Below are 13,127 nucleotides of genomic sequence, written 5' to 3' on the forward strand. Positions count from 1 at the left end.
GTTGCATTTATTAATGGGAACATCCTTGCTTGGTTAAGGAGAACTAACATGAGAGATTCCTTTACACTTGGGACTAGAAGTGAAGGCCTATATAAAGTCTGTGAAAGCCATATGCGAGACTTGGTTCATGATGTTTTTCATCAATGTGAGTTCTACCGCCGAAGATTCACTCAACTTCACTATGAAGCCTTGCCTAAGGTGAGAAAGATGGTTTCTGGAATGCCTGAGATTAAGGTAAATCATGATGGAGTTTATTAGGGATGTGCAAGTGGAAAGAAGGTGAAGGGACCATTCCCTTCAAGTAGAAGCAAGACCAATGGGATACTTCAACTCATACATTATGATCTATGTGAACCTATTCTACTTATCTTGGTGGCTACTTGTCCCATATAATATTTGTGGATGACTTCTCCTACAAGACATGAATTTTATTCTTAAAGCAGAACGACTAGGAAGTTGCCCAAGCTATGTTGCATGATCAAAATCTACCAAAGTTCCTATGGGGAGAAGCTGCTAACATCACTGTCTACATTCAAAATAAGACTCCTCATCAAGCCTTGGGTGACAACACTATAGAAGAAGATTTCAAAGGTGTAGAGCCCAAAGTTGGACATTTAAGGATCTTTGGTTGCCCCATCTACTTTCATGTGTCGAAGGAGAAGAGGACCAAGCTGTAAGCTTCAGGAAAGAAATGTACTTTTGTTGGTTACTGTGTAAATTCTAAATCAAATAGAATATATGTACCTGGTCAAGGAAATATATAGTTTAGTACGGATGTGACATTTGATGAAGATGCTTCCCTTGCTAAAGAAAGGTACACTCCTCCCCCTGGAAATGTTGGAAGAAGGGATGATGCCACGAATGAACAAGAAGAGCCTCCTATGCCTGAGCTAGAGCTTGATTTTTTGATGATCCCTTGGAACCTATGGACATTTTGGATCCCCCTTTGTGTGATCCTCCTACCAAGAAAAGACCATTATGGCTTCGTGACACTTTACATGATGCTGAGAGACATGTTGCTACAAAAGAAACCTCTAGGGAAAGCAAGAAGTCATGTCAATATCAGGGATATGTTGTGGCTATGAGCAACATCATACAAGTTAAACCATTCAATTTTGAAGAAACAATGAAAGAAAAAGTATGGAAGGATTCTATGGTTGAGGAATATGAGTCCATAAAAAAGAACGATGTGTGGGAAGTGGTTTCGAAACCGAAAGGGAAGTCTGTCATGGCTTCTAAATGGATATAAAAAATCAGGCATGGTGCCAATGGAGGTGTTGAAAAGTACAAGGTGAGGGTCATGGCTAGAGAATTCTCCCAAAAAGAGGGAAAGGACTATGATAATATCTTTTCTTCGGTTGCCCGATATACTACCATCTGATCTATTATTGCTCTTGCTGCTAGCTAGGGATGGACACTTCACAAAATGGATATGAAGACTACATTTATACATGCCATTCCCAAAGAAGAGGTATACTTGGATCAACCACTAGGCTTTGAAGTGCATGACTGGAAGACTCATGTGTGCCAACTGAAGAAAGTGATTTATGGATTGAAGCAAGCCCCTAGGGCTTGGTATGCCCGCATTGATAACTATATGATGAAGCTTGGATTTATGAGAAGCAATGCTGATCTAAACCTCTACTTCAAGGTTGTCCAAGGTATGCCCCTGATTTTGGTATTATATGTTGATGAATTATTCTTGACAAGTGGAGAGCCTCTTATTCTCTAGTGTAAGAAGGAGCTAACCTTTGAGTTTGAAATGAAAGACCTTAGTTTGATTCACTACTCCTTGGGCTTAGAGGTGTTGCAGAGACCTGGTGAGATGATCCTTTCTCAAGGGAAATATGCTATCAAGCTATTGGAAAGATTCAAAATGGTGGAATGCAAGTCTATGGACACACCTATGGAGATGAATTTTAAGAAGTTATGCAGTGAAGCTGCGGGACCTGAATTGGAAAATCAATCTAAGTATTGATATTTAATTGGGAAACTGATGTTCTTTGTGAACACTAGGCTGAGCATATGTTTTATTGTCAACACTCTTAGTCAATTTATGGTGGAGCCACTACATGCACACTAGGTTGCAGCTAAACATATGTTGTGATACTTGCACATAACTATTAATCTGGGACTGAGATATACTACCAGAGACGTGAGACTATATGGATACACTGATGCTGATTGGGCTAGAAATTTTATTGATAGGAAGAGCACATTAGGGTGTTGTTTTAGCCTAGGGTCTGCCATGATATCTTAGATGAGTAGGAAGCAGAAGTATGTAGCCATAGTACAACCAAACATAAATGCATTACTGCTAGGATGGCTAGCTATGAGGCAGTATGGTTGAGGAAGCTATTTGGAGAGATGTTTGAGGAGGTACTGGATACGATTGTGATATACTATGACAATAAGAGTGGGATCTAACTTTATGAGAATGTCATGTTCCATGATAGGTCTAAAAACGTTGAGATCAAATATCACTATATACGAGATATGGGGTAGAGAGGAGCTGTAATAATCCATTATATTTTGATAGATGAGTAGAAATCTAACATATACCAAGCCTTTACCAGAAAGGGAAGTTCTTGGTTTTCAAAGAGAAAATTGGACTAGTGGAAGTGACCCTTCCAGGAAGTAGTCATGACTATTTGAGAACACCGAACCATGCTCTTCCCCCTTTTCTTTGGAGCTCCTAGGAGGGGAATGGAGCCAGGGATCTCCTGTGGTTGAGGGAGCTAGGGTGTGTCTGATAATTCTCACTTGTGGCAAGTTATATATGTCCCCAAATTCCATGTTTTTATTGGAGGGATGTCTGATCCTTGCCACTGATGGCAAGTCGTATCTGTTCTTGAGGCATGTTTGGTCCTTTCCATAATAAGTGGTATTTGTTGCCTATTGTCAAGTCTTAGACTTGACCAAGTATACCCTAGTATGCATCCTACTCACAAGCTGGGCTTATTGAGATTGCCACCCATCTGGACAATGGGTGAGGATATTTGAGACATGTTTGATCCTTTTCATTTAATATGACAAGTGGTATATGTCGTTAGGATGTAGGTGTTCTACTACTTGATTCTTAAGGATCAAGGTAGGAAGAGAAACGTACAATATGATGTGTGTGATCCTTACCTCCCATGGTAAGTGGTATCTCACCTATTGTGATTGGATATAGGGTGGTAGATTAATCTCCCCTATGATGATTCTTATTCTTTATATCAAGACATTATTGTTCATCATATGATCAGAGATGAGTAGAGACAAGATATGATATGATGATGTTGAGACATGTACATCTAAGACGAGACTTATGATGCAATAAAAAATCCTCCCTAGCCGAGACAAAGTGTTTTGGCAGCTGAGGGAGCAATTTAGCCATTTGGGAAGCCCAAAAAACCCTAAGGAGACCCCACTGTCTCTTGGAAAAATTAAATTTGCACATGGAAAATTATTATTTTTAATGCTGGTTAATGTCACCTAAAAAAGTACAAGTCGGACTAAAGGGGAAATTCGTCCACCTAGATCACATATAGATACACCTTAGTTGGCATCACTTGGAGGCATCATCAAACACATTCATCCTTCTTCATTTGGTTCAATCTGGCCTGAAATTATAGGATCTGAGTTCACACGTGCGAATAGGAGAGATGGCATTTCTGTTGACTGCTTTGATTTTTTGTTTTGGCACCTTTGACCAGCGTTGACTTTAGGTGATTTGAATTGGTTTTTGGGTCTGTTTAGGAAGGTCGAATTCAGGGAGAAGAAGACCAAAATTTTATGGGAACTTTGACCATCTTTGACCACAAATCTGAAGCTAGAGTTTCCATAGGTTGAATTTGAATTTGACCAAAAATTATGGGCAGATTTATTGGACTTTTTTGACTAGGTTTGATTAAGAAAGGAAGGTTGAATGCTTTGTTGCTTTGACCGAACTATTTGGAGCTAATTTAACTGTTAAATTTGGACTAGTTAGGATTGCGTTGATTATTGATTACTTTGATTTTGAAAATGGTCGTAAATTGTAGACTGGTGCTTTGACCAGATTTGAGTTTCTCTCTCAAATTTAATTGGATATTGAATTGGTTGACTTGAAAGTCAAGCCCTTAACCTTTGACTTGTTGTTGGATGTTCTTGGACTATGTATCTTTGCTGGACATTTGATGAACATCTAATAGAAGAATAATCTGGTTGGGTTTTCCCCCTTGTGGGGTTTTTCCTTGATCTTTAACCTAAATCTTCATGTCTCATTTGATATTGGTTGTATTCTATTGTGCATATTGTTTATTGTTCTATCTACAATTTCTTATTGTTATTGGGTGATTGAAATTAATTGGAAAAAGTAATTGCTACTGAAAGAAGAATTTGTTAAAGTGATTGTTAAAACATAGAACATTGAAAATTTAACATAGTTTAATCTCCAATATCCACAAAACTTTGTGTCATCAATATATTATTTCGAATTATAGCAATAGGATTCTTAGTCTTTTGTTGTTTTAAAAACTCTATGAATACTGCAGTTCCTCTGAGGGGGAAAAACAAGTTAATTTTTATTTGTATGAACTTTATGACATTAATATAGCCTTGTTTTAACTCTTACCTATGCGTATGAATTCTCTATGCGTAAATGCATGTATGGTTTAAGTTAACAACCAAGTTCTGAAGTCTCTCTAATTCATGCAACCCAACAAAGAGGGACCCTTGTGCTAGGATGACACTACCTCTTATTTGAATGAATTTATTTCTTTTTAATAGTATTGTTTTGCTCATTTCTTTGTCATTTTACTATAAAAGAAAATACTCTATTTTACTAATTATTGCTCATAATATGAAAGCTTTAATGGTAGTTTTAGTAGAGCTTATAATCAAAGATTAGTTTTTATATAGAGTGATCACTTAGTTTTAGAGATTTAGATTAGCGTACTTTCAACTTAACACAATTACTTTCTCACATGTGTGTCAATATAATGAAGGCTAATCACACAGATCTTCTGAGTGAATAGGAATTATTCTTTGAAGCCACAAACAATTATAATCCAAATTTTGAAGAAGTTTGTTGTTAAATTATCAAAATTATCTACATGGTTATGAAGATCTATAAGTGTTTTAGAACCATGATTATATTGAGTTAGCTAGTTGTCAAGTGCTTTCATAGACTAGCATCTATTTTCAATATCAATTTTTATTAGATCAGATTAGAAGCCAAATCCTAGCATATATTTTGCATTACACTTCACAAGCTTACAAACACTTATTCATAATTTAATCTGGTAGAATTCTAGTACAATTGAATTGACCAACATTGAGCACACACTTATATTGAGAATCGGGGGGTGGGGGAGTGGGAATTAGTATAAGACAATTTTTACTTACTTAAAAAATTCATGAACCATAAGAAAATAATCACAAATGAGATCTATCAACTGCAAAACATGGAACACAAGATTTATGTGGAAACCCTTTTGGGAGAAACCCACAATTTTTTTTTTATAATTCTTTGTAGGAACCAACCTACTAGATACACCAATTCTCACTGGTACAAACCCTCATAGGCACGAACCTACTCTTATCAATCTTTGTAGACACCAATCCTAATTGCTACAAAATATGCAGGCACCAACCTATTATGGACACCAATCCCCACCACTCCAAATATTTGCAGGTTCCAACCTATTGGAGACTCTAATCCCCAATTCTAAGCACCAACTTAGCAAGAGACACAAATGCCTTTGTTTGAGCATATGCCTTTAGTACATATAACTTCTTCAAAAGACGATAACATAAAAATTTCCTTCATCAAGTCTACTTACTACATCTACCTTCACCAAGTCTAGTTACTTCTTTTTCCTTCACCATGTTTGGCCAAAATTTGAATCTCCAAATGAAATTTATGGTAACTCTCCCAAAGCTTGTTGTTTTTGGCCACTTTCTAAGAAGTAACTTGTACAACATGCTACGTATCCAATTTTGCACTTTGTTTTTGAAATTTTTACCTGAGGCACTTCTCTATATGTCTCCTTAAATCTCTAAAAAATTTTCATTTTGAAAATCACTAAAAAAATAACTTATAACAAAAATTACAAGCTAATCCGTTTCAAACTAATTTTAGGATCATTTGGAAAATCTCACTTACACAAGGCATATTTCCAAAAGTATAGAGAAACAAAGTCTAAATTTTTTACATGAGGTGCTTCTATATGTATCTTTAGATCTTTAAAAGTTCACAATTTGAAAAGTCACAGAAGGAAAATTAGAGCCAGAATTCCATGCTAACCTGTTTAAAACTGATATTAGGACCATTCAGAAAACCCTAACTTCCACAAAGCATATCTTTAAATGTATGGTGAAAAAATGTATGAAATTTAGAGGAAAGGTATCTAAGATATTGTTTTTGTTTCCTTGAAATTTCATAGTCTAAAACATCCCATAAAATAAGTAATAGTGTAAATGCAAAACCGATATGTTTAAAACTAATTTTAGGAGAATTCATGAATCCTAACTTCAGAGGGCATATCTCAGAAGTTATAATTTATCAATGTCTATAATTTTGATCACATAGATCCATATATCTTCTCGTTGTATTCTCAAAATTTCATGTTCTCAAACATTCTATAAAAAAAGTTATAGCTAAAATCCCAAGATGACTTGTTTGAAGCACATTTCAAGGCTAATCGAAAACCCTAACTTCTACAATGCATATCTCTGAAAGTATAGTGAATCGAGATATGAAATTTTGATTGGATGTTGTCCTCCATCTCTACTCAATATGCTCAAGTTTTCACCATTTGAAGGAACCCCAAAAAAAGTTATAGTAAAAATGCCAAAATTGCTTGTTCACTCAACAAATTACATTTTTGTTCACACACACTTTCCTTCCAATTCTTTCTCCTTTTATGCATTCTAATGACCCTTCATGAAAATATATGTTAATTCAAAAGTCACCTCAGTTCGTTAATGAAATAATTATTTTCCCTTCTTCTTTCACTTTTCCAAATACCATGGGCTGCCTAAACCATGGTTTGAAACCACCATTTCACTTATTGACTTCTTTTTCATGAGAATCCCATTTTTAATATACTTGCATACTATAATATCAATCATATAATCCCTTACATTAATGAAAACAATTTTTCAACATTATCAACAATCATCTCACTAGAAGAAATGCACACACATGATGTGTGTGTAGATTCATATTATTGACATTACCAACATTATAATAATGAAATTATGCATTATTATTGGCATTTCCAACATTATAATAAGGAAATTATGCATTATTATTGACATTGCCAACATTATAATAAGGAAATTATGCATTCAATTATTGACCGAAAATAGCTAACTCTGAGATAGCAAAAAAAAAAAAATTAGAAAAATAATAATGATATGTGTATGATATAAGTTTGAATAGTAGATCACAAGCATGATAGGAAGTAGATGCCAACATCGTAAAGCCATAGGTTGCTATAGGGTTTTCCAATTTATGCTTACTTTCTTAAGGAACAAAACTCTTGTGTACATATTATATGTACATCCGAAATTGAATAGGGAATAAGTCTTTCCTAGATTATAAGCATTAGCTCCTATAAATAAACTCCATTTGGTGTTTTTCGTTAAGTTCTTAATTTTGTAAGTGAGTGTGGTGATTTATCTTGGATTGTGATAAGGCTATGATACTAGTCAATCCTAACTAGTGTATATATTCCGAGGAATACTTCATTGGGAACCCAAGGGATGCTTCCGTGCTATTGAAAAATGCAACAAGAAAATGCTAATTTAATTTTGTCCTTGAATTAAATTATGAATTAAATTGTAATTGTAAGTCTCATAGTAACTTGTAGTAGTTAACTAAGTTAATTTGACTTAGTTGACTTCGTTAATTTGAGTTGGGAGTCTATCTAGAGTCATGTAGAGTGGTTCCTAAATTTTAGGGGCTTAGGTTGAGTTCTTTTGAGTTGTAATTATTTAATTCAGTTAAACTAGTTCCAATTTATGGAGGAATTAGTGGGAGATCCAGTAGTGGGGTGTAACCTGCAGTAGTGGGGTGTAACTAGCACTGCTCAACCAGTAAACTGAAGATTCACTCATAATTAACTCATGTATATCAGATCAGAGAAAGACCCAGTTGAGATTAGAGTTCAGGGACAATGTACTATTAGCTTTAAAATCATCTAAATTAAAACGATGGTGCATGCAATTAGAGGAAGGCCTATGATGGATTACGCAGTTATGGATGAGTAATTTCCCAATTAAATACACACTAATTCCCTAGGAAAATGCGCAAGGAAATAAGATCTTGGCAGGCAACAGATTTGGCTAAGTATTGGCTCAAGCTTGTTTGTGAAGTAGTGAGATAGATTGTGATAATGTAGAGTTTGCTTGGGCTTGAGCAACACATTGTAATATTCTCAAATTTTCTGATTAATGCAATATATAGATAGCATGGGTTTTTAGCTGTGGCTTTCCCCATAAAATTATTGTGTTATGTGTGATTGAATGCTTCCTTTTTCTGCTTCATGATTTCATCGATCAATTATTGTTTTCACTGATGAGTAGAGTAGATTCAAGTCACTTGTTTTAGCACATTACAATCCTTAGTTTGAATCTACAAGGAATTTATACACATGCATTCATGGATGACATCCCTAGTAAACCCATTGACATAGACTATTGTGCATAAACTAGAGAGATTTGATATAGGCACCTACTGACATGGAATTAACCAAATTCCTAAGATTGTTGGTGACAACTAATGAGCAAGCTCTTGGGGAGAGAGAGAGAGGTTGGATCCATTTTCGATTAGTGGGAAGGGTTTAGTTTCCATAAAGCTTTTTCTTGCAACCATGGGATCATATAGAGATATTTATCATGAATACACACACACACATGTATAGAGAGAGAGATGCATTTTATTTTCCAACTAAAATATCCCAAGGAAAATCTCTCATGCACTTCCTCTCATTTGAAAAATGGTACCCAAAGTAAATCCTAGATTCTTAAGGGAATAAGACCAAGTCAATAACTCATTAATAAATCATATATTATGTGTTCATAGAGAGAGAGAGAGAGAGACTTCCTCTCATTTGAAAAATGGTACCCAAAGTAAATCCTAGATTCTTAAGGGAATAAGACCAAGTCAATAACTCATTAATATATGATTAAAATATCCCAAGGAAAATCTCTCATGCACTTCCTCTCATTTGAAAAATGGTACCCAAAGTAAATCCTAGATTCTTAAGGGAATAAGACCAAGTCAATAACTCATTAATAAATCATATATTATGTGTTCATAGAGAGAGAGAGAGAGAGAGAGACTTCCTCTCATTTGAAAAATGGTACCCAAAGTAAATCCTAGATTCTTAAGGGAATAAGACCAAGTCAATAACTCATTAATAAATCATATATTATGTGTTCATAGAGAGAGAGAGAGAGAGAGAGAGAGAGAGAGAGAGAGAGAGAGAGAGAGAGAGAGAGAGAGAGAGAGAGAGAGAGAGAGAGAGAGAGAGAGAGGTTGGATCCATTAGTGGGGAGTGTTGGGGAAGGTCGTTTTGGCAGTGTCTGAAGAAAGACGGAAAATAAATACTAGAGCATGGCACAATTTTAGAGTGTCTGAAGAAAGACGGAAAATAAATACTAGAGCATGGCACAATTTTAGAGAGAGAGAGAGAGAGAGAGAGAGAGAGAGAGAGAGAGGTTGGATCCATTAGTGGGGAGAGTTGGGGAAGGTCGTTTTGGCAGTGTCTGAAGAAAGACGGAAAATAAATACTAGAGCATGGCACAATTTTAGAGAGAGAGAGAGAGAGAGAGAGAGAGAGAGAGAGAGAGAGAGAGAGAGAGGTTGGATCCATTAGTGGGGAGTGTTGGGGAAGGTCGTTTTGGCAGTGTCTGAAGAAAGACGGAAAATAAATACTAGAGCATGGCACAATTTTAGAGAGAGAGAGAGAGAGAGAGAGAGAGAGAGAGAGAGAGAGAGAGAGAGAGAGAGAGAGAGGTTGGATCCATTAGTGGGGAGTGTTGGGGAAGGTCGTTTTGGCAGTGTCTGAAGAAAGACGGAAAATAAATACTAGAGCATGGCACAATTTTATCTGAACATGTAGAATTGGTGCAGAAGGGAGCCTCATAGAATGAATAATTGTACGGAAGGGGAAACACAGAAGTGGAAAGGCAGGAATGGCTAAGTTTGACTATGTTGTCGAGCATGTGTTTTAATTTGGTCTAGATTAGCAAGTGGTGTATCTACCCATAGTAATGCCCATGGTAGTTGCATACATGGGAATATCCCATGATATTTCCCTTTATGTAATCATGTATAAATAGACAGACGTCGAAGGGATTAAGGTTGTTTCAATGTTGGTTCGATGTTGGTTAGTCAGTTAAATGTTAGTTGATTAGTCTTTTGATGTATCTTTGTAATGTTGAATTTAAGATCGAGTCAAGGAGAAATACTATGGTAAGGATTTATGTGTTGTACTTGGCACTCTTTTGGGAAATAATAAAATATGGTTGGAGTTTTCTCTATTTGCATTTTCCTGTGTTGTAACACGATTGCATAATGGTAAATTATATTTCTTTCTAAATATGAAAGGATTTGAGCTGTCCGTGTAAATGAGACACCCCTTTTTAAATTTTGTTTCTATTTAGCGATGTCACTACAAATGTTATGGATGTATGTTACCAGGGTTAGTGTATAAATCAAAGGTTGATTAGTATAGAATGCTTGTTCGTTGTGGATTCCCTTTCCCCTCACTGTTGCAAAAACATGGTTCTCACAACTCCCATTGGTGCCTCTGGTGAGACTTCACTTATTTTCGTAGGAGATGCCAAAAGGGCTAATACCAGTTGGGGTTTTGTTGGTCACACATTACTATTACCTGGGTTAGATAGAAAACAATGCCAATAATGGTTTTTTTTAAGGGACCAGGGTTTATGATTGAGTTGGATGTGGAACCCTAGTAAAGAGGAAATCGGTCAGTGGTTTGAAGCCAAGCATCAAGAGTTTGCTGTTGGTGAGATTGGGGATCAACAAATTAGTATTGATAAATGGCTGCAATGTTATGTGTTCACTGATCTCTATGAAATATCCTTTGTGGACTTCTTAGAGCTATTAGTAGAGTGGATTCATAAATATAATGATTTGAATAGGAATTGGCACCCTATTGAGTTTAAAAGGTGGACTCCTAAGTGATTTTGTAGATTACAATGCGTGGAAAATAAGATTTCATGTGCGGTTGATTTTTTCTTTGAAAGTGTCATTGATGGATAATCACTAAATTTTCCATTGAATCCATAATTTCCTTTACTATTGCTGAGTAGAATTTTTTGGGGGGTCCACGTGGAAGTTTCATTTGAGCATTGCCAACTTTTGTGAAGATGTTGTTGTGTGATAAAGGTGTTTTGAGGATGGAGTTTGACACTAGGAGAAGCTAAACCCCTCATGCACTAAGGGTGAGTTGGGGGATGGTCAGAGAGAAACTTGAGGGAACAGGGCCGAGATGTAGGAGTAGAAGGAAAAAGAGGACAGAGGAGCTACGGATGATCCCTGAACGATATCATGAAGATGTATGCTATAAAGTTAAGGAAAATAATGCATGAAAGGGAAGACATAACAAAGTTTGAGAGTGGTGTTTTGCATAGTGGAAGAAGGTTCTGAGGTAGAAGTAATGGAGGAAAGAGGTTTGCATTGGTGCCTACAGTTAATAGAAGTCCATTGGAGGAGATAACAAGAGGTCATTGGAAAAGGAGAAGTAGTGGAGACTAGAGATGTCCGGAAAGAGTGCATATTGGCATACTGTAGATTGGAGGAAGGATGGAGAACCTTTGTATTGTAGCCCAAGAATAGTAAAAGATGTGCATCCCAAGGACCCTACTCAGGATACACCATGTGTCAAACCTGCAACCCCACACACACCTATTCATACATAGGTAATTTCCTCAAGTAGTGTTTTACATACTTTGGTTAACAAAGAAAGTGAAGATAGTCAAGATAATAGTAGAAGTTAGTCTAGTAATTTGGAAAGAGGTGGACCACATAGTCCTCCATTGAAGCGTAGTGCATAGGGTGTGCCACAACAACTGGTGATTAGACCTAGCAGACCACTATCAACAACTAATAGTCAGAAAATGATGGTAGACACTTTAAAGATGTAAGTCTTCCATGGATATGGAAATTAAAATCCGAAACAAAATTTCTTTGTTTACGAGGCAATATGGGCTGCCAATAATTTTCAAGATGATGCCACCAAGATTGCAAAGTAGGAGATTTCTTTTAGAGACTGGGCCTTGACTTAGCATACAAAGTATAAGAACACTATTCTAACTGGTTGGTCGAGAACCTTAGGATATATTAAGTAGGCGATGATGAAAGAATTATGCGGGCCTAAGTATGCATCTTAGTTCATAATGGAGTTGAAGGAGATCAAGCAGAGACAAGATGAATCGTTTTAGATTACGACCAATGCTTTAAGCTATTCTTGGGTAAGTTGGCATTTGAATATCTTGACGAGTAACATAAGGAGTGGTTTATTGAGAGAACATTGTGCATATCTATGTGCCCTTGACTGAACAAAGCATCCAAACCCGAGATCAAGATTTCAAGATTACATTAAAGCTAGAAGCATATTCAGTAATGGCTAGTGCATGACTAGAAAGTTTTGGTATTGCTCAACTTCAATCATAGATGGAAACACTCACAACTTAGTTGTAGGAGTTAGCAGAAGGGAAGGCACACCACTCAAATATCTGGTGCACAATCTATAGAAAGGAGGGGCACCATAGAAATGAATGCCCCATGGTGACAAATTACATGGGGATTGGTGCAGCTAATCCGTTGGTGCAAAGATGAGGATTATGGTCTAATATCTATATAGTGTGAGGAAATATGCCTCAAAATTTTCCTATGATATAGAAATATGAGAGTTCTACAAGGACTCTATTTTATAACTTTTGTAAATATGTTGGTCATGACGTTGATACTTGTCGAGCATTTGATATAATGTGGGATTGCACCATGTATTCATCTAGAGTATAGGAAGGGAAAGATGGTATGGCAGAGAAATACTAGTTGGGTAGAGGTTAAGGCCTCATGGGTAGAGGAATTAGAGGGCCAGGACAAGGACGTAGAGCATTTG

The sequence above is a fragment of the Pinus tabuliformis genome, chromosome J (genome assembly GCF_031772625.1).
Source record: "Pinus tabuliformis cultivar Carrire ecotype Pingquan chromosome J, CPIR1, whole genome shotgun sequence".
NCBI lineage: Eukaryota > Viridiplantae > Streptophyta > Pinopsida > Pinales > Pinaceae > Pinus > Pinus tabuliformis.